We start from the raw sequence: 25,974 nt of genomic DNA on the forward strand, positions 1-25,974 counted from the left end.
GCTGATTTCTCAGACACTCGGCACTGTCTTCGAGCATAGAAGCCCCTCCCACAAGTGGGATATCTAGCTTGCTAGACAAAACCTAAAACCCCAGCAGGTATCACAATGGTGGTTTCTCTGGCGACTCAGAGTTTCTGCTTAAAGATCTTTGCACACTCACATAATGGCACCGCCTACTCCAGACAGAGAGCAAAAAAATGGGTAATAAAGATTAAACATAAAATGTAACAGTAAAACGAGATGCTGTTACTGCAAATAAACTACAAATGTAACAGATGAATTTTCTGATCTGTGCATTATTAGCTGCAATTGGAGCAGTGCAAAAGAGACTTAACAGCGTTTGAAGCAAGCATAAAAACATTTATACACTTTATGAATCACCAGATTAATGCATGCAAATTTCAGTACCAGTGCAGCTCACATAATATGAACTGCTGCAAGTTTACAGCTGGGCTTCACTCGGTTGTTTTAGTAAGGCGCTGTTTCAGAAGTTCCACAAAAAAGTACGAAAAGCATAAATGGTATTTCTTCAAGAGAGAATCTTTATCATGCTCATGAGACGCTGTACACAGAAAGAATCAGTGAAATGATGATGCTTCTGGCAGAGTTTAAACCAAACCATGAGTTACTGCAGAACACTTTACACTCAACATAACTCGATAACCTATTAATCTCCCTTTGTAGTTCACCCTTCCTGCATTCAGACCTTCTGTTTGCCAGTGGTAGCCTGTCAGAAGAAATGTGGATGCATCAAAATGACTTATTTTAGACAGTGGCTTCACCAAGGCTCAGTAAAAGATAAATAAGGGTCATATGTAAATCTGAATTCTGCAAAACTGCTCTAGTAGAGTCCAAGAATAAAAATATAGAGATGGAAATGAGCTAACAGCACGCTGTGATACAGTTATGCACTGGTTTATCGACTGAAGATTGCATCTGCCAATATTTGTCTTGTTGACCGCGCACTCATGCATCCACACCTCCAGCCAATTTAGAATCACCAGTTAACCTCGCAAGCACGTCTTTGGTGCTAATTGGTGCTAATGCCTCAAAGAAAGATCCAAGTCGACCAGGAGCGTTATTGCTAACCGCTACACCACTGTGTTGGCCTTATCAGCAATACATTTTCATACATTAGCACGACTTAATTTGTCCTTATATAAAGAACATGTGATGGAGGCGGTGGCGTCCAGTAAAGTGGATTTCATTTAAATATGAAAAGAATTCATGAAAAATTGACACTGTCAATAAGAAATAAAAAAGCGTGTTCAATAATTTATTAATTCACGACGTGAGGAGAACGATTCATGGTGGCGTGAATGATGCAGCGCTGCTCAGGTTGTCTGACCAAACTAGCTCACAGGGCTCTCTCCTTTTATTACAACCTTCATCGCAAAGTTAAAAAACTTTATTGCAGATTTGTCTGACGACACAGAGGGAATCAATAACGACAACAACAAAACAAAGAAAAAAATACACCGGCATCGGTTGTTGTTTCATATATTCTTAGTTAAACGCGGCGCCAGCATCACAATTTCACAATTAGTGGTTCCCCTCTCTGATTGGATCTACGCCTTCATGTGTCTGTGTGTGCACATTAGCGACATTATGTCAATATGCGCCTTTGCGTGTGAGCCGACGGGCGTGTTTACATTGTGGCGCGCTGGTGTGTGCACATTTGTGTGTGTGTGTGTCACGGGGTACGAGACGAGGCGAGTGGTGCGGTCGTGTGATAGTGTTTGTCACCCCGAGCGAGCAGCCACGTCAAACTCTGTCAGGGTAGTTTTCCCCGGCCGTGGATGTAACACATCCCTCTGATTACTCTCTCTGTCTTTCTGTTGCCGTGTGTGTGTGAGTGTGTCATTCAGATAGTGTGCGTTTTCTTCATGACCAGCTTTTTCTTTTGCCCCCCCCCCCACATTTCAAATGCTTATCGGACAAACTGACAGTGAGAGCAAAGAGAGAGAATGGAGGGGTGATGGGTTTTTTATTTTTGATATTCATCTTTGAGAAAAATACCTAGGAGGGAGAGAGAGAGAGTGTAGAGGAGTGGGTGTTGGGAAGGAGGAGGGAGGGTGAGGAGAGAGTAGGAGGGTGCAGAGAGGGACAGAGAGAGAGCTAGCTGATTAGATTGGAGAAAGCCAAGGAGGTACGGGTATACTATTGAGCAAGGGGAGAGGCAGAGGGGAGGGTGACTAAGTGAATGCAGTTTGCCGTCGCGTGTCGCCGTATCACAGCGAAGTCCACTGGCAGGCGGATGGATCGGACCCGAATCAACAAATGGAGACAGAAAAACTGGATGTATACTGCATGTGAGGAGAAACCAAGGGAGGATATAGAGTCTGCCTTCATATCCTTTTATCTTTGCATCTAATACTACTGTGAGGAACCCACAGGGAGGGAAAGAAAAACAGCGGACAACTCATTTTTCCTCTAACACGTCTGTGAAGCAGAGGAGCTGTGAATACAGTGAGCTGTGGGACTCGCTGGGATTTCTGAATATAAGCTCAGTAAGTATTTGTATAGGCTGTGTAAAGGCACTGTATGAGTGTGTGTATATGTGTGTGTGTGGACAGATGCCTCAGCTTTGTGCGCTGCCTCTGATGTTTTTTCCTCATAAGAAAAAGGCGAATATAAGGAGCACTGGGAGGGAATTTAAATCCAGTTGTGCCGCTGCAGTGTTTCCCTTTATTGTCACATGTTGTTGGCGTCACTGAACTGCTTTTCTTTTCTAATTTAAACAACTACCCCAGACTTGACTCTGTGTGCTGTTTGTGCCTTTTCCTCCTCAGTTGCCAGTGTGTGTGAGTGTGTGTGTGTGAGAGAGAGAGAGCTGATAATAGCAGCTCCATTGGTATTCAGCGGAGGGAGCTCCAGGATCTCGCTGCGCCTTTCCCCAGGATGGGATCACAGAGCAGGGATTGTGCTTGCCTGTGGAGAGCCCGCTGAAATGGGTGAGTGTCCATCCCGCTCCTTTTTCCCCCCTCCTCTTTTCATTCTCTTTCAACTCTTAGTTGATTGTTTCCTAAATATATATATATATGTATATATGTGTGATGCTTCAGTCTGCAGTTATATACAGAGCATTTTCATTCCTGATGGGCCCCCCTTCATTTCCTTGTATCTCACCCACTCACCCTGTCCAGCCCCACCTGTTTCCCTCCATCACTCCTTCCATCCTCCTTTTCTTTTACCTCCCCCCAAACGCCTCAGGGCATAAGCCGTCCTATCCAGTTTTAATGGATATAGACAAAATCTGAATGGCTCAATCCATTTTGCTGCCCGTCTCCCCCCTCTCTTTGCCTCCTTTTCCATCTTCCCCTCTTTGGCTGTGTCACCCATCCCCCCCCCCCCCCCCCCCCTTCTTACTTCCATCCCTCTCTCGGTCTCTTCGGGCTCCTCACTACATTCTGTTTGATTTTAGACACACTGAGGACGCTCTGAGACTCTTTCCTGACAAAGGAAATGAATAAAGATGCTGTGGATGTGTTTATGTGTGTGTGGAAGGGCTGCTATTTCTGTGTCCGTGTCAATCTTTTTTTTTTCCCACTCAGAGGGAGCAGAGGTTTGTGCTCAGCCTCAGTGTGAAGGACTGGAGGAACAGAAGGTTATAAAGTAGATCGGTGTATATAATAGCTTCTGGCATGACAGCTGTGACACATATGTACATGCACAGACACACAATGTCACTCTTTTTACACGCACCTCCGTCTTTGCACTCCTCGCTGACATACCTTCTGCACACCAATTCGCACCCACCTACGTCTTTTCACATCTGCGACACCTTAGCATGCTTAGGGTGCCAACAAAGGCTGGACCTACACACACATACACACACAATAGAAGACACTGAGCACTAACCTCACTGTGCTTAGTCTCATCTTAAATGGTCCTTGGAGAATATCGGTGTCACGGGAGGGTCGTATATATCCAACAGAAGTATTGATTGGAGCTGATAAGCTGAATGGCCTCGAATGTTTCACTGTAAATCGGCCATCACCCACCTCACTGGAGTCACTAAACTTATTTAACGATTTTACTCTGTTAAAAGAGATGATATTACTGGAGGGCTCTGAAATGACTTTTTCCCTTTTTTCCTTTTTCCTCTGTACTTTTCTGACTTAAGAAGAGATCCATCACTCGACTCAGAGCGGCAAGCTTTTTTTGATTAGGATTCAGAAAGGACTTTATCATATTCAACAGGTGCAAACTGTTGCATAGTAACAGAGTCGAGACTACCTGTTGGGTAAGATTTGACATTGCGCCTCTATTTTTAGAATTGGGTCATCTGTTTGACAAAAGGTAGTGTGATTTATTAGGAAATGAAAAATAGAAACTCAGCAGGCATCCAAGTCTGTCTAAGCTCGGGCCATCTGTCATCTGCACGCATACCTGTCTACCTGGAGCGGGGTTAATTTAGAGGGATTTATGAATGCGTTTTGCCACAACATGAACTGATACATAGATAATATGTGTCGCTATTTGGAAACTGTACCAAAGTATGACTCACAAAAGGTTCATTGTTTTGTTTGCATTACATTAAATGCAAGAGAGTACAATGAAATGCAAATAGCGTGACCTGTCAGGAGGTCTAAAGAGACAGTACCGAATACGACGCAGCTCTCTGCATGACATTTCAATCCAAATCTCAGTATGTTATAGACGAGAGCAAAATATTTTTACATTTACCTTTAACTGAAGAGGTTCTCCTCATTTCTTTTGCACCAAAACACAACTGAAAAGTGTTAATGTTGTTTCAACTGCAGAGGAATAAACTGTTTTATGCGTCTTTAACACTGTAACGTCAAGAGTATCATACTCGATACGTGAGTTTTTGTGATGTTTCGAGACTTTTTTTCCCCCCCCTGGGAAAAAAAACCTTAAATAAATTGCATGATACATTTTTAAGCAATAAACTGCAAAAAATGACAGATTTAGCAAATATGATACATATTAAAACTCATATGCAAATTAATATATATTTATTTCGTCAGAAGGTTCAATAACTACTCTATTTTCAAAAAAATTGAATTTTCTGGCAATTATTTAATGGTTCAGGTTTTAAAAGGTTAAATAAAAATGAGCACAAAGTTATTTTTAAAATATCTAAGATATTTGTCTCTACTCTGTCTTGTTCATTTGAATGCATCTTATTTTAATATTTGAATCAATTTTGTGTAAATATCACCTCAAAGTATTGTTTTCATCCATTGTGTCAAACAGATAATCCATCTTATCATTACATCTCACATGATTTTGTGTTATAATTTAGTGCAATAATAGAAGAAAAGTTAAAAACACTTTTTATTAAAATGTGACATCTAGTCTGGACCAACTAGTTATGTCTTGTGGCTTTGTTGCACCTGATGCAGCCTGTGGAGCCTGTGGTGAACAGACACCTTGGATTCTGAAGAGAAAGAGTAAAAATGATTGCATGAAAGAAGTTAGAGGTGAAGATCTGAAATTGGATAGAGGGAATAAAAGTGAGATGGGGATGACGAGAGCGTTTGAAGATGAGCTTGTTGGAGAGGGTGAAAGCCTCAAATCATAGAGTGAGTGGAGAGGAGGTCGGCACAAACAAGCAGCAAAGTCGTGCAAGAGTGACAAGGACGGAATAGACAGCAGGACGACAGGCAGGGTGGAGAGTGGCGAGGAGGAGAATGACATACGCGATAAGGAAGAGTGACACAAATGTCACCATGCTAACCTTTCATGCACTCTCCCTCTCTCCTCTCTTCTGCTTTTCCTCCTTTCTTTCTCTCCTTCTAGATCTGAAGCCTCGCAGAGATGGGCACCAAATGGACAGCATGGAAGCCAACATCCACCCTCCAGCGACCAGCTTTCCACAGCTAACTGCCTCCACCATCTCCTGCCATCAGCTCGAACCATCCGAGCGAGGGCTGAGTCTGCAGAGTTGAGCCTGGACCAGCCGTCTACCGAAAGCAGAGATAAGCAGAGGGCGACAGGCCTCGGAGGAGTCAACGCGCAACAAGCCAGTCGGCGTGTTGAGCGCACAATTGAGCTTCTTGGACTTCATCTAAAATGAAATAGGCTGCAGTGATGCTTGAGCAATGGTACAGAGCTTTTGGATATGTCCGGATTTATCAACCGGATATATTTTTGAGATTACGACACTTTGGTGCACACCTCAGAGCTCAGCCACTTTTTCCAGATTGGCTTGTGGGCAAAAGCGAGTAATTGAAAATCCCCCCTCGAGAGGCGCTCTGTTTTGATTTGTTGCGGGGGAGGAGGGCCTATCATTATTGTTTTTTTTTTCTTCTTCTTTTTTTTTTTTTTTTGAGGAACAATTTCCAAAACACCCAGCTTTTATCCCACAAATTTCCCCCAGTTTCTCTCACATTGTGGAGAAGTACATTATGAAGCAGTACCATTCTTCTTCATCCTCCCTCAGTGACGGAGAGAGAGGAGGGACAGACTGTCCAGAATAGATAACGAGCAAGGAGACTGGCACCGAGGAGAGGAGAAGGAGAAGGAGAACAAAAAAAAGGAAGAAGAAGCAGAAAACGGGGAAACAGGTGGAAAAAGAAAGAGAAGGAAGCCGACAGAGGGGGAAGAAAAAAAGCAGGGACAGCGAGAAAATAAAGGACAGAATTAACTAGGATTGCACAGAATCTTTTTGGAGACTCTTTGTAATTCGTGCTGAGGCTAGTTAGCGCAATGGATAGGGGAGGGGTTCAGGATTTACACTGGGGAGGGGGGGGGGGACTTGAGCAGGAGACTAGAATGATGTCCCGCCTGCACCTGCCTGGTCTGTATCTCAGTGTTTGGGAGGAAGACAGGCTGAAAGATGGCCTGGTAAACAGACAGCTGTATTGAATGACAGACAAGCTCTGAGTCTGGTGAGATAGACAGACAGACAGGAAGACGGGTACACAGCCCAAGTGTCAGGCAGAGAGCCAGGCAGACATCCAGTGCCGGCACAGTAGACGGCGCGCAAATCATTGTCATTCTGTGCAGAGCGTGAGAGGAAGGCAGAGAGCAGGAAAGAAAGCAGAAGAGCATCTTGGTGGTTGTAGCTTCTGGAGAATCTCAGTCAGTGCTGTGGCAAGCTCATGCACTAAAAAAAAAAACAAACAAGCAGTGAGGGAGGGAGGGGGGGGGGCTGTTACTAGAAGGGAAATACAGGTTGGGGAGAGGGAGAGCGAGAGGGACGGAGGTAAAGAAACAGAGGGAGAGAGCAGGTGTCGGAAATCCTCCCCTTCATCTGCTTGTCATTTACTCCTTTATGCTCTCTCGTCGTCTGCCGAGGTGATTGGTTTTCTGTTACCGCCGTTCCTCTGCTTACGGGCCCACTGCAATCCCGAGGAAAACGAGAGGTGGGCAGACAGAGGAAACCAGAATAAGACAGCAAAAAAAAAGGAAAAGGTGGAGCCTTTTCTGATTGACTCATTTTCACCCGTTCCTTTTATTTGTCGAGGTGGGCTCTTGTTATTTTTGTGTTTGCTTTTTTTAAAAGTCAGAGATAGAAAGAAGAAAAACACACCTGCCCAATCGATCCCCCGTACATCCTCTTTGTACACAAGAACCAAACTTCTTTTTCCACCAATTGTTGATTTCTTGCCTTGCCTATCGGGATTATTTTGTCTTCTCAGTATAAACACGGGATTGCTCCAGATTCCTCCTGAATGTCCTCACACCCACTGACACACTGTGAACTCCTCTGACTCCCCCCCCCCCCCCCCCCCCCCCAACCACCCTTCACCCCCTTGGCTGAAGCGCTAAAACTCTGTGGTCTCAGATCTCAGTGCCTGTGTTGACTCACTACTACAGTGATAATATGGCACGGCGCTTCTGATACCGTCTGATTCATTCTGTAAGTAGGACCCTCTCTTTCTACGCGTGTACGTCTCCACATGTGTGGCGCATGTCATTAGCATGTTTTTTAGCTTATGCATGCAGAAGCGCAGAAGTGGCGTGTCTCTCTGCAGTGTTGGTTTTATGGTGTCTTCACAGCGGATTTGCTTTCCTGTGCTTCCTCTGCCCCAGGCGGTTTGTGTGTGTGTGTATGTGTGTGTTTGTGTGTGTCTGCCAAAGAAAGAGATTTTGATCTTACAGCCAAGCTTACAACAGCATCAGAGTGGTGTCAGAATGAGGCGAACAGGGTGTCTTTCCCTGTGTGTGTGTGTGTGTGTGTGTGTATACGCCTACATTTTAGTCCTGAGGTTAATTTGAACTAATTAATGGTGAGTTGTTTGGGGTTTTTTTGCTTCTTGGAGCACTTTTTGGTTCTATGTCAGTGTACTTATATTCATTAGGGTGAGATGGAAAAGGGATGGGGGGCTAAAACCAAAGAGGGTGAACCAGCTAATGAGAATGACTCTGATTCCCTGACTAGTTCTTTGTTGCCTCCATTTCACGTCTAATGCCCTGAGCGTTGCACTCCGGCTGCATATCATTTCAGCCTCCTTTTATCTCCCTATGTGTTGCTTGGATGAAACCCCATACCGAAACCCAGACTCTGCAATGTCCTGCATATTACTAAGCCCATCTATCTCCACGGACACATCCACATCTTTATACACTCCCACAGTCACCAGGCCTCGCACCGGGAGACGCTCAATCAAGATAGTCCCTTCAAACAGACCAATGAACTGTGAATAACGCCATTACACAAACTCCCAGCTCAGAGCGTTACAGAGACAGAAAGATTGGGAGGGTGAAAAAAACAGAGAGAGACAGAGAGGGAGACAGAGAATAAAAAAGCTTTCTGGAAATAGAAGAGCAAGAGCAGAAGGAAAATGAGGAGGGAGACAGAGAGTGTGAGACAGAAAGCAACAGAGAGGAGGACACGGGGAAGGGAGGGTGAGAAACGGGGAGGGATGAGGGAGCGTGTGGGTCTGGAGGGGCCGCAGAGCAGGAAAAGACCTCTGCTCCATGGGAGCGCTCTGATGGGCTTAGCAAGGCCCTCGCTTTGTTCACAGTGTTGGTCAGCCTCTCAGAATTAAGATTACTAAATAATACGATTACTGCAGCTGCACACTGATAACACGCCGCTGCCGATCCCCTTTGTCACTGTCAGAAAACCCAGAGAAGAGGGGAGGAGTGGCATGTGATGGCATCAAAGGCATGAAAGTACTGACTACATTAGAGAGTCACAAGAGCTCCGGCTTCTCAATATGGCTCGCCGCTGAGGCAAATTGGGAAGAGTTGGTGTGACTTTTATGCGGCATGTGGTCATACAGAGGGGAAAAAAACTAACCTCAGTCCAGGTGTTTTCTCTTTAAATATATGGATGCTGCCATTACATCTTTTCCTTATCTCTCCTCTGTTTGTTAATGATTCAAATGTATTAAAAAAACAAAACAAAACACGAACGGGGAAACCTCTGTGTTTACAACCTCCTGGCAAATGTGTACATAGAAGCCAAGAATCTCACGGTGAGACATGTGCCCCTTATCTTGGTGTTTTACGCCGCATCCTCTGCGTGGGCTATTTGTTTTATGTTTCTGTGCTTGACAGCTTTGACACAGATCCCTGCCAAGTTGACCTTGCACTTTGAAGTGTAATAAACGCTGAATTCCCGGGCATCGATACATGTTCTTCTAGTAGCTGATAAATGGCCTGCTACCCCATGGGAAAGGGGGGAGGGAGGGAAACAAGCAGGCAGCAGAAACCTCTGTCCACTCCTGCTCAGCGGAAGTAAAGTACAACTGTCTGAAACCCACAGCTCCCAGAGTGGTGAGCTAATATCAGGGCTGGGCTGGACGCGACCCCCCTCCTATGAGATATGAAGTATTTCCACTGTCCTGTCAGCGGGGGCAACCATTTGCCTGCAGAGCTGAAGATTAGCTCGGAGCAGGAAAAAGAAAAGACACATTTAGCGTGTGATAGTGTATCACAGGAGTAACAAATAACAAACCAGAGCTGAAGGCACAAAACGAGATCAATGAAATATGACACACAGCACAAACACGCGGCTCAAAAATGTCCCTAAACCAACTTGGCAAGCGTTCAGTTCAGTTTCTGTTCCTGCGTGGCACGTTTGTCATCTAGCTGAGGTTTCATGTGCGTGTCTTGTGTTTTTGCTTCACTGACATTAGATGAACTCTGACCCCAGGCCCTCCGCAGCTCTGCTCCATGGTCACAAAGTAACTGGGTGACTCACACTGTAGAACCAGTCAAAGAGCATCCGTGCTGGATTATGTGCACTCTGCTCGTCGAGTCTAGACTTGCAGAAACAGAAAAGCAATATGGAGATGATGTGCCAAATTATTAGCTACGTGCTTGTGACATTTAATCTTTTTAAGTGCTTCTCACAGCAGCAGCGTTCGGTGTTGCTGCGGCGCTCCCCAATCATTTCACTCGGCTTGGTCTAAATTGTGGCAGAAGTGTGCATGGTTCACGAGACAGCCTTTTACAGCGAATTTCCCGTTGCCCTGCTTTGTACCAGTCGGGCCCTTTCAGATCACTGATCCAATCATCCCTCTGGGTTACATTTTTCTAATTGCTGGCGCACATTTTTATTTTGTGATTCCACTTTCGATAGCGTTTGAGAACATCTTTCACTTGTGTTGTGCTGTTCAGGCCAAAACATATTTTCACATTGTTCGCATCATCATTCATTTTTCAGTTCTTCAGTGGGAACAGCTGTTCTCTCTTTAGCTTAGCTGGATTGTAGCAGGGATTGAGATTCATTTCTGGTGGTGGAGCAAGAACAGATCATTATCAGACTGTTATCATTGCTGAATCAATATTTTGGGACTGTGGCTGTCTCTTGGATGGCTGTTCACTCCTAAAGGGCCTCACGCAGCTGCCGCTCTAAGGTGAACTGGGTTAATTTGGGATATGAGATCTCTTCAAATACTGAGGAGCCCTCCAGTTTCTTCTGCAGTGCAGTGTTTACCTAGCAGTTTGTCCAGGCCTGCTTGCTTCAGGCTAGCTGGCCTCGAGGGATGAATTGAGGAAGTGAATGAATGTGTATGTGCGAAGAGGGTGACAAGAAATGGACATCGGGACACGCATGCCTTTTCCATAATGTGCTCCCGGCTGGGCTGTTTGGCTGGCCATAAAGTGAATGCTGCTAATGGCCTTTCAGTTAATGGAGTCATTAAGACGGGATTGCGAGAAGATAAAAGCAATGTGTGTAATGTGCTTGAACTGGGATAGAAGTGTGATCATTTGTATATGTGTGCTGTTACTGTAAGCGTTTTGTGCATTTCTGGTTATTTGGTGCTTTAGTACCTGTGTGCACAATGACAGTAAGATGGCACTTACTCTCTCCTGCATTAGCATTAGTAGAAAAGGTCAGTATTCTATCAGCGTAATTGTAATACGGTCTGAGGGGCTCAGGTGATCAGTCTTGACCTGACCTGTCCTAATCAGCAGGCTGGTGGAGGCTCAGTGAGCCACAACTGTGATGTTTTACTGGCGATTGCTGCTGCCTTGCGTGAGCGTCTGAGTGACAAAAAGGGGGATAAATCTAATTTAAAGTCGTTCAAGGAGAATGTGCAACGATGGAGAAAGGCATTTTGGGTAGAGTTGCGTGCAGTTTTCATGGTGGCGCGGCTGCTCATTATGTCAGTTTCTTGATTTTAACCAGAGGGAAAGCTTGTGTCACCGTGCCCGTCATTTTTTTAGGCTTCAGCTGTAGATGTTCCAGCTTGCCTCGTGCACTGTTTGCATTCAATTAAATGAAGGCTGGGAATGTTTCACCATAAGGTCACCGTAAGTCTCAGTATAAATGAATTAAAGTGAAGCAGAAAACTTTATCTAATAGAGCAGGCATGAGTAGCTTCACTCGATAAATTTCAGAATGACATCCTGGTTTTTTGGGTTTTTTGTTTTTTTTTTACCTAAAATTCAGGTGTATGTTTCACTGCACAGCTTATAAATATCCAACACTAACAAGTTGTTGCCAGCCTCGGGGGTATTACCCATATTTATCTGTCTGATGGTGTCAGTCTATCTATCAGGAGATCAGAAAATAAATTTCAGGGTGAAGGAGCTCACCTTTTAATCTAATCAGCTGGTAAGCAGGCAAAGCCCGCAGCTGGAAAATGGAGTCTCAGCAGAGAATATCATCCTGCAATCACCGATCAAACCTGTCTGAATACCCCTAAGGAGGCCTGAGGGGGTCATGCTTCAGAATGCATAAAGCTGATTTAATTTTATTTAGGGATCGGCTTATAAGAGCATACTTTAGCAATTATCATTCGGATGACAGACAAAAGTACAAACAGGTGGACTGATATACGTGTATCTGTTTTTGTCTGTCAGTGTGACTACAGAAGAGCAGTGTCTTTTAATCCAGTATGAACCCTCTAAAAGCATTCTTGAATTCTTCCGTTCATCTGCTCTGACACATTTCCACATAACTGCTTTTGAGTGTAAGATTGTTGAAAAGTCATTCAGGTAATAGCGGTGTCATCCTCGGTCTGGTAAGTCTGTTTTACATTTTAATGTTTCACTGTTGCTGCTGTTGAGAAGACGCTCGCCTGACGTTGCATTAATGGCACTGATCATCAACGTCATATCTACACGTGTAGTATAGCTCGCTTAGATCTTATAATATTGAAACTTACTTGAACAGAAAAGATAACACTGGTGTTTTTGAAGAGAGAATATGTAGTATTTTCAAGTTTGATACATTTACTACACTCCATGGGTACACCTCAACTATGCTGGGTAGGACCGCCCTTTAGTGGCATCAATTTAACGAAATGCTACAAACTTTCCTCAGAGATTTTGGCCTGTATGAACTTGATAGCATCACACAGTTGCTGCTGATTTGCTGGCTGCACATCCATGATGTGAGTCTCTCGTTCCAGCGTTTCCTAAAAGTGCTCTGTAGGATTGAGATGTGGTGACCGTGGAGGCCATTTGAGCACACTGAACTCATTGTCATGTTCAAGAAACCAGTTTGAGATGATTTGAGCTTTGTGACATGGTGTGTTATCCTGCTGGAAGCAGCAGGAGGTGGGTACACTGCGGTCATAAATGATCAGCAGCAGTATTCAGATAGGCTGTGGCGTGTAAACGATGCTCAGCTGGTACTCGGAGCTCAAAATTTGCCAAGAACAAAATCCCCCATGTCATTACACCACCATCACCAGTCTGAGCTGTTGATATAAGACAGGATGAATCCACGCTTTCATGTTGTTTACACCCAATTCTGACCCCACCAGCTAAATGTTGCAGCAGAAATTGAGACTCATTAGAGCATGCAGTGTTTTTCTTATCTTCTGTTGCCCAAAGTTGGTGAACTCGTGTGAATTCCAGCCTCAGCTTCCTGCTCATAGCTGACAGAAAAAGCAGCACCCAGAGTGCTCTTCTGCTGCTGCAGCCCTTCTTCTGCAAGATTCGATGTGTTGTCCATTCAGAGATGCTCTTCTGCATACCTTGGTTTTAACGAGTGGTTATTTGACTCTTCAGCCAGAGAACTGGATATTTTCTCTATTTTCTCTCTTGTTCTCTCTCTGTCATCAACTACCACGTCACATTCTTAGTTATTAAAATCACTTTTTCCCCCATTCTAATGCTCTGTTTGAACTTCAACAGGTCGTCTTGATCATGTCTACATGCCTAAATGCATTGAGCTGCTTTCCTGTGATTGGCTGATTTGTATTATATTTGTATTAACAAGCAGCCAAACAGATGTACCTGTAGCCCATGAGTGTATATCTGTCCTTCTATAAACATTATCACAACTGTCAGTCATATCTTGGGCGTTTCCCCATTCAGATAAACTCTACTCTACTCTACTCTGACACCTGTTACAGTCCTACATTTATATTTACAATTTGAAAAAAGATATAGACATGGCACCTTTCTTTAGTAATATCTCTGAGATAAATCCGTTGTATGTGTGACACTGAAATGTAACATAACTTTATCATGCTTATGACATTTTCAAATTGGTCAGGTTTCCAGCAAATACAGTAACTCACGATTTTTATCTCCTCTGCTAGACCACCTTTACTTTCCCAAGCCCCCTGATTTCCCCACCATTTACATGTTGTGACACACACATTAGAAAGACAAGAAGTCGACTCTTCTTCTCATTCCTGAAATGTAGGGAAAGGCCAAATTTCATCACTACTTCTATATTTGCTTTGTGTCGTTTTTTCCTCAACACTGGTATTTTGGGATTGTGAGTCAAGAGCCTGTAATCAGCTCCACCAATCAGGAGTATTAACATGCCAGTCAGTTCCAGCTGCCTCTGTCCAAATGGTGATGCAGCAGTTGATTGTGGGCTATTGCCTGAATTTAAACTGCTGCAGATTTAATTGTCCCGGCGAAACGTAAATACTCCAAATGGGCTCATATCATGTAATCATAATGGAATTTAAAAACATACAGCATATGTGGTTATATAAGTCGTGTTTTTTTATGGACTTTAGTTTTCTGCAAACGTGCGGTGGGTCTGGAAAATTTTGGCACTCACTTTTCTGCTGAGTCAAATAATTGGCTGTGATGACAACCCGGAGCTGTTGGCCCCTGCTGCAACCAAATACAGCAAAGTGTCATTAAACAGTACAATATTATCTGCATCATCGCCTTTTTGAGGCATAACTTTCAGATGAGCTTGGATGTAAAGTGGTAGCCTGTGAATAGTGTAATTTCATACACCCAGGGAAGGAAGTGTTGACTATAATTAAGCTCATATGGAGGTGTGCGTGACGAGCAGTGAAGATGCTTTGCTATAGAAAAGAAACTCTTTAAACAACTTGACACCTTCCTTGAAGCAGCAGTTTTCTACTTCGCTTAAGCTAAACAATCGCGGCACATTATCCGAGAGGCTCGGTAAAAAAACGAAAAACAAATTGTGTCTCTCTGGTTCAGTGGTACTTGATGTAATCTGCTGTGGTGTTTGACCAGTTCTCTTCCAAATCATCACTCGTGCAGGAATCAGAGACTGAAGCTCCAGTAATTTGTCATTTTCTCACTGCTGGAGTGACTTTTAACCCAAGCCAGGAAAAGTTATAGTAAGCGTATAGTATTTCTCATTATACACGAACATTTGCCCGCTCGAGTGCGAGTACAGCTTGTGTATACATACCGCGTTTGTACTGTGCGTGCGGCGTGAATGTTGTGTAGGTGTTTTCTCCGTCTGTGTCGAGATGAGAGCCGCGTTGTGCTACCCGTGCGTGTTTACGATGTTCTTGATGTTGGATTGAAAACACGATGAAAGCTGGGGGGCGGGAGGGGCGCGTGTGTTTCATGCATTCTGCCAGTGTCATGGTTCGCGTTGGTGTGTGGTGGATGCCAGAATCAATGTATTTCACGCAAGCAGAGATGTGGTCATGCTGAGAAGCACAAAGAGTTTCAGACTGCTCATGAGACAGTCTTTGATCCAAAGTAAAACAGGCTGAGAGAGCACATACTGTACCCTGCTGATCCGCACAGGCGATACCAGCATATTAGCACCTGCAGTCAGCCTCAGTTCTGCTGCTGGCGGGTCCGTCGTGGAAAGTCAGCAAGAAAGCTTAGAATACAAAATGTTGTGTGTTTTACTTTAAACATTTCCAGGTTCAAACTGCTGAACAGTAGGTATTAATGAGAAAATTAGGGATTAGGAATAGACTGTAGGAATTAAATGCCAGATGCTCACTGACTTTTTTATTTAGTGATATCTTATTTTCCAGTTACTGATTGTTGAGACTTAGGAGCAACAGAAACAAGCTTAAAACACACACGAGAAAGCAGCTGAATATGTGAAACCCTGGCATACATCATGAAAGTCACAATCGCAGAAGATCACTCAGATTACATTGAAGGAGTTTAAAGTTCTGGTTCAATCATTACACTTTACCTTAGTCTATGCACAAGTGTTTTATGCGAGTAAGTTTTAATATTGTTTATTTAATCTGTTGTTTGTTTCTGTGTGTCTGTGTTGCTGCCCTCTTGGCTACGTCTCCCTTGTAAAAGAGAGATTTGATCTCAGTGGTAGTAACCTGATTAGATAAAGGTTAAATAGAAAATAAAAAAATGAAAACAATCATATTAAGCAGTGATATATTTTTCAGTTGGACTGTAAATCTGGTATTCACTCTTTTTTCACTCATGTTTTTGGCCGTCACAAACTCCTGAGGGAGCTGTGTGGCTCTTTAGCTGCCAAATGATCCGTTATGCTCACTAGCTAGTCACTAACAATGTGCCATCAGTTTCTTGGTGCTGAGCAGGTCGCATCCAGGTTTGTGCTGTAAACAGCTGCCCGCTGTGTCTGGAAGTAATGCTGATGAAAACGGTGATGGTAAACGAAAGTGATGAAGCTGAAGCAATGAACTGAAAGATGCTTAAATGCTCCTTAGGGCTGAAGTGACCAGCAGAGTCACGGGATAATTGTCTGAATCTGCATGTGGAGCTGTCTTTCTAAAACTCACTGCTTATTAAGTACACTTTGCTCGTACCGAGTGGACCTAAATCCTAATAATTGGACCTAATTCTTTACGCTACTCAATTGAGAGCTGGTGACTGTGGAGGCCGTTTTAGTACAGTGAACTAATTATCAGGTTCATAAAAAACATGAATTCTGTTTGCTATTTGACTAATCGACAATGATAGATTTGTAAAATATTTCTGATTTCCTGTTTTCCCACATTTCGCCGTGGCGACAGTGGGTTAATGCTCACATTGTTAGCAGGAATGTGCAGAGTAATGTTCTGTAAAGAAGAAGAGCTTCGAGGTAAATTTAAATGAGTCTTTCTGTTCTGAAATGGCTAATCACCCCCCCCCCCCCCCCCCCAAAAAGCTCCAACATAATGATCAATGGTGTCATTTAATTATCAGTAATTGCAGCATGTTTAAGTTATAGTTACAGTACTCATGCTTGCCTAAAGTCATAAAATGTTTAAAACATTATTACACTGCCATAACAACCTGGTAATTCATGAAAACATTTAATAAGCACTGTAATCAATTAACTTTAATCAAGTAGTGCATATGAACTGACAACTAAAGCTAAGTAGTTTACAGTATTATATATTCAGTTCAGTTTTATTTACATAGTTGGTGACAGTGGGAAGGAAAAACTCTTTTTAACAGGAAGAAACATCTTTTAAAAGCAGCTCAGGGAGGGGCATCCATCTGCTGTGACCGGTTGAGGATGAGGGGAGGAGGTCAAAAGACACACATACAGAATAAAATAACTCATGTGTATATACTGTATATATATTTTTTATAGCGCTACATCTGTGTACTAGGTAGCTAATGCAATTATTTTATGTTTGCCTGCTGAGGGATCCTGATACTGTCGGATCTTTGCCCTCTGAAAAATATGGAGAAGACACGCATCCTTCATTTGTACTGCCTGTAGAACTGCGTAAGCTCACCTCCTGATATCACCATTTTCCAATTTTGCCACCTAGACTCGATGGGACATAATCAGTTTGCTAGCAGTTGGCCAGTGGCACTTGCCAGTGATATTCTGCCTCTGATAATAACAGCGGTGTCTCATAAGGGGGATAACCTGCCTTATTGCTCATTGGATTTACATACAGCAGGTAATCGTTGTGACTGCAGGCTATGTGTGACTGATGGTGTGTGTCAGGACTGTACATGCAGCCTTTGTTTTCATTTGGCAATCAGGCCTGTCGGGCAATGCTGCTGCAGAGATCAATGTAGCATTTGGATGATTGTAATATGTGTGTGTGTGTGTGTGTGTGTGTGTGTGTGTGTGTGTATAAAATTCATCTAAATGCATACCTGTGGGCCATCATCTTTGCTGCCTCTGTGTATCCGTCTCACTTAGTGTATTGCCTTGAAAACAGAGGAAACAGGGGCTCTTTTTAAGGAGGACCACGCCATTACAATAGCAACCTGATTTACTCTTCCTTAGTGGCTTTGATATCAAAATACTGGTGTACAATAATCTATGCTAAAAGGAAACCCCAAATTCAAAAATATGTTAATATAGGGAAGTGTGTGTGTATAACCATGCGCTCCGAGGCTCATTCAGTGATGGGATTGTTGGAGAGGAGGGAAGGAGTTGTGGGGGAGAGGCGATAGGAAGTGATAGCTCAGCAAAAAGGTGTAAAGCCCTCTGGTGGCTAACTAATCTGCCAGGCTTAGGTCTGCTGCTTTTCTCCATGCCCTCATGGAGTTAAAGCAGAAGCTCTATTGGGGTTCACCTTTCAAGCCATTTGGGACAAAGCCAAGAAGGAAACCCAAACACATCGATTAGCCATCACAAAGGGGGTTCGAGTGGGGCGTGGGTGGGAGGGTTGGGGGTCTCTTCACTCTCTGCCTGTCCTCTCCTCTGCCTCCTTTGACCTCCTCCTCCAGCTCGGGCCACTGCTTTCTCACGGGTACGGCGGAGAGAAGATTGAGGATGGACAGGGGAGGCGGTTACAGTAAGAATGAATTGGAATGAAAAGGAGGGAGGTGTGTCGAGCGAGAACAATCGACAAAAAGAAAGATGGGAATCAAACAAACAGGCGAGCCAAGAACAGCCATGTTTTGTTTTGCTCTGATCGCGAGCCAAAATCTGGGAGTATGCTCGTGGTGCAAGTGCTTGCGCGCGTGGGCGCTTTCGGTGTGAGCGTGTGCGCACGGCTCGGAGACAGGTGCGGCGGGCCGGGCCAACGGAGAGCTACTGTAAGTCAGGAAGAGAGAGCGAAGAGGAAGAGAGCAGCTCTTTTGAAAGTACCAACCGGACAGTCTTTTGAAGTGGCCCATATTGGCATAGCATGAATAATCATGAGCGATGTTTGCTGTCGAGCAAAAGCGAGGCTGAAGGTGTGAAGCTCATTAGAGACCAAGAGGCCATGTTGATAAAAAGAACTGTTGCCATGATCACTTACTGCATCGAAAAGCCCCGCAAGTTCATGCGGTAGTGTTTATCACTTTAACCCTCGTGTTCTTCTAACCGTGCATGCACTGCCGAGAAAAACTGCAGACACTAATTAAAAAGAAGATGTAGATAATCTGCTGTATTATCTGTTCTTTGCTCAGGATTTCAAGATTACCCACCAATTATATTGTCAACTACCCGATGATACTGTTTTGCCTGCGCATTTATAACAAAATTATAATAATTTTGAGAGGTTTTTTTTGCTGTAACGCCTTTTTGCAGGGATAACTTTCACTTTTTTTCAGTAGCTGGAAACAAACTGATGATAGCGTCTATTACTCCTGATAACGTTAGCGCAAATTACATAACTCTCCCAGCACTTCCATTCCAAATCATTACTCATCTATAGGCACTTGGAATATTAACCCGGTGCTTCCCCAAGGCTGAAAATATGAACCAGCACCTTATAAGCCCGTGCAGCTCAGTGCAGCGGTGGTGTGATTAGAAACCCTGCATGGTGAACTGCTAATACACTCACCAGAGTTTGATAGCCTGCAGTATGGCAGGCTGCTGGTTATGAATAACCCTGTGCATAACCGGCCCTCCCCCATATCACTGAGGGTGAAATGCACTGCCTTTTCCATCACTGTTTCAGGCTGTGCTCTTTAAGCTGCTTTTTTTCTTCTTCTTCTAGCCTGCTGAATACATGTCAAAGCATAGAGTTCATCTGAAAGCATTAGAGGAATCAGTAACAGCCCTTAAGTCTTTCTGAGGCGGATCGGGGTGGAGATTAAGCAACATTGGTTAAAGGGAGACGGGAGGGGAAATGTGTTTTGGTCTTATAAGCATCTGACAGCTCCTCCATAATAGTGAGCTAATCCGTTTTATGCAGCGTGTGTTTGTCTGTCTTCCTTTACACAAACTGGCAACATCCTAACACACATAAAGATTTACACCAAGCCTACATGCGCATATAAACAATACAGAAACACAGATCCATTGGCATTCAGGCCTAAACCGATGAATGACATTTGAACTGTGATCATTTCCTGATTTGGCGTCTGTCAGAACTGCTCGAGCCTCTGCAGCTAACGACCGGGGAGCCTTATTCCAAGGCTGAGGTGCTATGGTAAGGCATATGGCCGTTCCTGGCACAACACTGTGAGCTAGTTAGACCCCAAATTAACTCACTGTAACTGCTAATGACAGGTGTCCCTTCACGTTTGGTTTATAGTATGAAAATACTTTTGAGATGCCTGCTATCGCAAGCGTCAGACAAAATATTCCGTTGGACGAGACGCTTCGTCTATTGCTTGGGCGCTCGTTCAAGTCATTAAAAATTAATTCATATCTGACATTTGATATCCATTGTGGAATCACTTCAGTGACATTGATGTGACAGACTCGATTTAGCCAGTTAGGTGACGCGAGTGGAAGAAGTCATTTTTCTCCTTTCCCGTCATTATCTTCCTCGTTGCATCCTGTGATTGCACAGACCAATTAAAACGAATTAACCTCCCATCCAGTTCAGCCTTGTGCCTCCAAATTGTTGTGTCATTTATAAAGCATTACAGCTGCCCCGGCTCACTCTTTGTTTTTTTTGTTCCACTCTCTCAGGGGCTGTCGAAGGTAATAATTGTGTTTCTTGCTGTGTGATAATGCGGCGCTCTGTGTTCCTTTCGGGTGTGTATTGAAATCTCGATCCTGTCCCTCTGTAGTGGCTATCTCCCTCTGTATCTGAAGAACTGATGCTATCTCCCTCCCCCTGTGAATTTCCTCTCCAGCTGAATTATCTAGCCTCTCCCCCATTGCTCTCCTCCTCATCTTTCAATATTTCCTCTCTCGCTTTCCTGCCCCCCCCCCCCAACTCCTTTATCTCTCCTTCACCACTACATTTCCACCATGTTGCTCCTTCTGTTTTTACTCTCCTCCCTTTCTCTTTTTTGGTCACTACTCTCCTTTGCCCCTTATCTGTCTTCCTCAATCACTCTCCTCTGTCTCTCTTCAGGCTAACTTGGTATCCTAAAGACACTTTGCATGTCTCTGGCCAGGAAGCATCGGTGTGTAACCTGCTAAATTGGAATGTTATGGTGAAGCAACACACACGCATGAGAAACTCTTGAGTTAATGGACAATTTACCTCACCTCATTGTTATAGCCTTTACATTCATTAAGCCCCCTCTGCTCTCTCTTTATCTTCCTCCCACTCACTCTTGTATTCCTTCATTCGCTCCTGTCTTTCTCTGCTCCCCTTGTCTTCATCCTGAGAGCCTGGTTACATCCTTCTGCCTTCCTGCTGCGCGTTTCTCATGGGTCTAGTGTTCACCTTTTACTCGCTGCAGCCGTCCTCCATCCTCCAGCTTTGATTGTCCAGTCTGGTTCCTTCAGCCTGTTGGGAGTAAATGGCAATAAATAAATAAATAAATAAATGGTAACAGCCAGCCATAAATCAAGCCAATTGAAAAACATCACTATTAGAGCCTCTTTCCCTCCCTCATCTGCTGTTTTCTGTGCCCTTCACCTTTGTTCCAGGAGGCAACCAGGGAGGGAAAGTGGGTTATTACCAAGCACTGAGGGTGGGGGGTGGGTGCTTCCAGAGAAACTGAGGTGTAATGACAAACAGAAACGGCTCGTGTTACAGCAAATGTGTGCATATTTATCGATTACACGTATTGAGATCTATTCTTCAAGTTATTGGTGCGTGCATTGCGTGTTCTCTGTCCTGACCTGAAGCTTAGAGGAGAAGGCTCATGCAGAAGAAATAATATCCTTGTGTCAGCACATCCTCAATCCTTTGTGTGTGTATGGCCACACATGAATTACAGGCTTGGGGAGCAGAGAGAAAAACACGTCACAGTGACACAGTACAAAATGCCCCCAAATAGAAACCGAGATAGACAGAAGCAGGGTGCATGATGGTAAAAACACATTCACAACCAGTGAGTGGAGCAGTGCATTAAATGTGCCGTGATGCACAGATGTAGGTGTCGCAGACAGACGAACTATATCCTAGTTGACAGAAAATGGGCACATCCATGCAGACACACATTTAGTTATAGCGGCTAACTGCAGGCAGTGCTGCATTGTTCAGGTTTTATTGCGCCCATAAAAGCCGGCATCAGACGGAGGCCTGTCTGGTTTTGGTTACTGTGGCGGTGCTTGTCAGAGTGCACGGCTGAGACCGTTAATGAAGGTCTCAGTGAATAAGAAATAAAGTCAGTAAAATAAAATGTGCAGCAACTTACATGAGGATGAAATACATTTTTTCCCTGCTTTTTGATGGTGGTGTCTAGCATATAGATCCACTCACTGGCCACTTTACTGGGTACATGTTGGTAGTACTGGGTTGAACCACCTTGTGCCTTCATCATACAGCTGCTGCAGATGTGATGGATGCACACCCATGACGCACATCTCCCAATCCCAACAAATCCCAAAGTTGCTCTGTTGGACTGAGAAAAGGTGACTGTGGAAGATATTTGAGTACTATGAATCAGATGAGTACATTATGGTCATAAAGAGACGGACATGGTCAATAGCAGTACTCTGGTAGGGTGAAGCTTTTAGATGATGCTCATTTGGCCCCAAAATGTGCAACAGAAATATCCTCCACATCATAAAACCACCACCAGCAGCAGACTGAACTGTTGATATAAGGCAGGATGAATCCATGCTTTCCATGCGTTGTTTACTCCAAATTCTGACCCTACCATCTGAATGTTACAGCAGACACCGAGGCTCATCAAACCAGACTTTTTTCCCAATATTCTGTTGTCCAGTTTTGGTGAGTTGTAGCTTCAATTTTCTATTTGTGGCTGATAGGAGTGGCACCTGGTGTGGGTTTCTCTTTATTCTCTGTACACCTTACAGATGGATGTGTGGGAAAACACCAGTAGACCAGCCTGTCTGGTGTCACCAACAATGCCACATTCAGTGTCTTAAATCACCTTTCTTCCCCATTTGGCAGCTCATATTGACCATGTATTAATGCCTAAATACACTGAGTTACTGCCATGTGATTGCTTGGTTAAAGATAGGCGCAGTAATGAGCAGTTGAACAGGTGTACATAATAAAGTGGCCGTCAAATGCGTGTTTTAAAATGTCCATGTCTAAAATTGTATCTGCACAGGACTACACCAGGGAACCACATTTGCAGGGATAAACAGAGTCTGTGTTTACTGACATTATTCTCAGATATGATGATAAAAATAGATTAGAACGTGTGTAATCACTAGTTCTGGGCCTTTTTTCCACCTACTGTTAATAGACTGTCACATAAAAACTGCAGAGCCTGTTGAAAGACGGCAAACTGTTCCTTAAAGCAGCGGTCCCCAACCTTTTTTGCGCCACGGACCGGTTTATGCCCGACAATATTTTCACGGACCGGTCTTTAAGGTGTCGCGGATAAATACAACAAAATAAAACTAGTACCGGTACCGAAAAAAAAAGAAGATTTATTCATAACACACGTGAAAAGACCCAGGAAAACCGACTTAACGATAAAAACAATAACAAAATAACGCTGAAAACCGATAAAAACCTTGAAAACCATACATTTCACACCTGAGCCTCAACTCTCGCGGCCCGGTACCAAACGACTCACGGACCGGTACCGGTCCGAGGCCCGGGGGTTGGGGACCGCTGCCTTAAAGCATGTACCTCATTATCCTTTGACACATTTGATCTAGCTCTTTGTGTAAATGGGTCTCCATGCTGTGTAGCAACATGAGCCGCTGCTGTCCAAAGTTTCATTTGTAATTGCAAATATAGTCTTCATATTTCCTGAGCAGGAGTGAGACAGAAGAAAAAACAACAACAAGACAACAACAACAGGCCAAATCACTAAGAGGCTGATTTGCTTGAGATTAAAATTAAAGAGAGCTTTGAGGTATTGAGAAGTATTAAAGGCTAATTCCTACTTTACAAATAATGGACACAGCAGATTTACATGGGATTAAACTCACAGATGATCTTTGCTGTTAGAAATTACCTTAGCTGCTTAGGTAATACTAGCCCCGTGTGAATAGCACTGAAGCTAGTGAAGGAGCTGGATTTAGATTTTTGTGAAATATTACATTTAAATATGAAGTTGTAAACCGTCAGAAATAATGTTCCAATTATTTTTGACTGCTCCCATCCAAAAACAGAGAAATGTACTTATTACACTAGCTTATTTTTAGCTGTATCTATGACACTGAACATTGCATGGTGGTAAATAGCTGTAGCTTAAGATTGAGTTGAGCTGTCACTGAAATCTGAAATCTAAACTTCTGCAAGTAAAAAAAACAAATTAACAATCGGCACAGAGAAAAGACGCCTCGCGCACAAGCGCATATGAAAAGTATTGATGCATATACTGTGTATTCTTGCACTCGCATCTTCCGCACACTTGGCTGAACCACACATGCCGTGACACATCTTGACAGATACACACCCGTCTACTCATCCTTACAGACTCACAGTGCAAAGGCCATGCTGCACAGAGGTGCTGACGGCTGTCATGTTAATATGCCAGAGAGGCTGGAGGATTGGGTTGTTACCAGCAGGATGAGTTAGACGAGTAGAGCAGAGGGAGGAGGAAGACTTTCATTCCTAAATCATTTATCCACGTTTTTTTTCTTCTTCTTTCTTTCTTGACAAAAGTGACATCTTCTCCTGAGCAATGATCTGGTGCCTTATAAGTATGTCAGTCGAGCACAAGCATTGTACACTCACTGAAAACAGGGTTGTTTTGCACAATGCACTACCTTCCCACAGCACTGATGCTAAAACAGTATTATTTCCAAGGCCAAGGACTGTGTTACATTACATCTATTGTGTAGCGCGCTACAATATTCTACTATGCGACAGTATTGAGGTTGAAAGTAACATTAGCAGGAGTGCGGTCCTGCTTTTCTTTGTCTTTTTTCTTTCTTTTTTTTAAAATTCGATTTTGGAAAGTGTGCACTCCAGCAACCTCAGCCAACCATAATACCCAAGATAGCATTACGCTTGCCAAACTCACGGGTTAGTCTTCATCCCCAAAGTCTGTTTTCTTGTTAAAGTGGAGATTTAAACAGTACATGATGAAACCAAGCATGTGTTTCTTTTGTTTTTGTTTCCAAACAGCGATTAGGCTAGAATAAAGAAATGGGCTCATCTTACTAACTGGACTCAGTGTTCGTTTGTCCCTTGTTGTGGTCAGTTAACGTCTTTTATCCGTGAATGAGGCTCTAACTTAAAAGAAATACTAAATGTAACCCAATCTTCCCTGAGAAGGGTTTTGTTTGTGTGCAGAGGATTTTATTATTCACTATAACAAATAAAATCACAATTCGTATCGTAACCTTTATCGATATCTTGGAAATATTCTTACTGGAATCGTGACATTGATTTCGGCAGTATTTCCCAGCACTTCTACTCCACAGTGAGCTTCGGGTCATGATTTATTCCCACAGACTGAATAAACAGAGTAGTTGATGAGAAGAAGAGGGGGAGCTACGGCGTAAGGGGGAGGCAGAAGGATGAGGAGTACGCAAGGCTGAGGGGATAGCTGATGCTCGGATGAAGAGGGCAGCGGGAAGGATGAGGAAGAGGACAAAGAGGTTGTTTGAAGGAAGAATTGGAGGGGGGATTTGTCCTCTGCCGAGTAGGAGTGTGGGCCTCAGTGGCCCCTGCGGCACTATCATCCCAATCTCCATCTCTTAATCACGAAGAACAAAGATCTGCGTGTTATTAAAAATCAGGCCTGTCAAAGGGAACAAGAGAGCAGGGGGAGAGAAATAAATAAATAATGGCATAGAAGAGTATAAATATAGTGATAACCTCTAGGCATGTGCTATCTATCGCTCGTTTCTCTGTGGCCGTGAAGGAATGCCTCTCCGTCTTGCGCCCCTCTCTTTTAAATAAAATTGAAGCACTGTTGATTTCCATTGTCTGCCTCCGCCGCGTCTCTGCGTCCCATCTCTATTTTAGCACAGACTGCCCATCTCTTTTCTCTCTCTCATTTCTATGCTTCTGTTTTGCGACTGTCTGTATCTCACCATCTTATTAGCTTTGTTCTCATTCCCTGCCTCTTACCTGTTCTTCATTTTCTCTTACGCTCTCCCGCCCCCTCTTCCATCATGCTCTTATTTCTTTCTTTCTTTTTTTTTTTTTGAGACGTCAAGCTAATCACTCTTCCACTGTCTCCCTCTCTCTCTGTAGCTGTTTGGTGTGAAAGTGATTATGGTGGATGGGGCAT

General features: G+C 43.7%; 1 protein-coding gene and 1 long non-coding RNA gene across 5 annotated transcripts in view; both read left to right on the plus strand.

The window, feature by feature from the left end:
• The first annotated feature begins 2,100 nt into the window (after window positions 1-2,100).
• On the plus strand, window positions 2,101-7,676 carry LOC146377964 (uncharacterized). Its single transcript, XR_014801625.1, has 3 exons — window positions 2,101-2,510; window positions 2,793-2,954; window positions 5,770-7,676. It is a non-coding gene; the product is annotated as an uncharacterized LOC146377964 (long non-coding RNA).
• Window positions 7,677-7,708: 32 nt separating this feature from the next.
• Window positions 7,709-25,974, plus strand: part of grik5 (glutamate receptor, ionotropic, kainate 5) — a 96,854-nt gene continuing 78,588 nt past the window's right edge. For all 4 annotated transcript variants that reach the window (XM_084943530.1, XM_084943531.1, XM_084943532.1 and 1 more), the window contains exon 1: window positions 7,709-7,834. The gene's annotated coding sequence lies outside the window, so the exon portion shown is untranslated. The remainder of the gene's footprint in view (window positions 7,835-25,974) is intronic.

Source organism: Perissodus microlepis, chromosome 11 (genome assembly GCF_051167445.1).
Source record: "Perissodus microlepis isolate ML-2025 ecotype Zambia chromosome 11, ASM5116744v1, whole genome shotgun sequence".
Lineage (NCBI taxonomy): Eukaryota > Metazoa > Chordata > Actinopteri > Cichliformes > Cichlidae > Perissodus > Perissodus microlepis.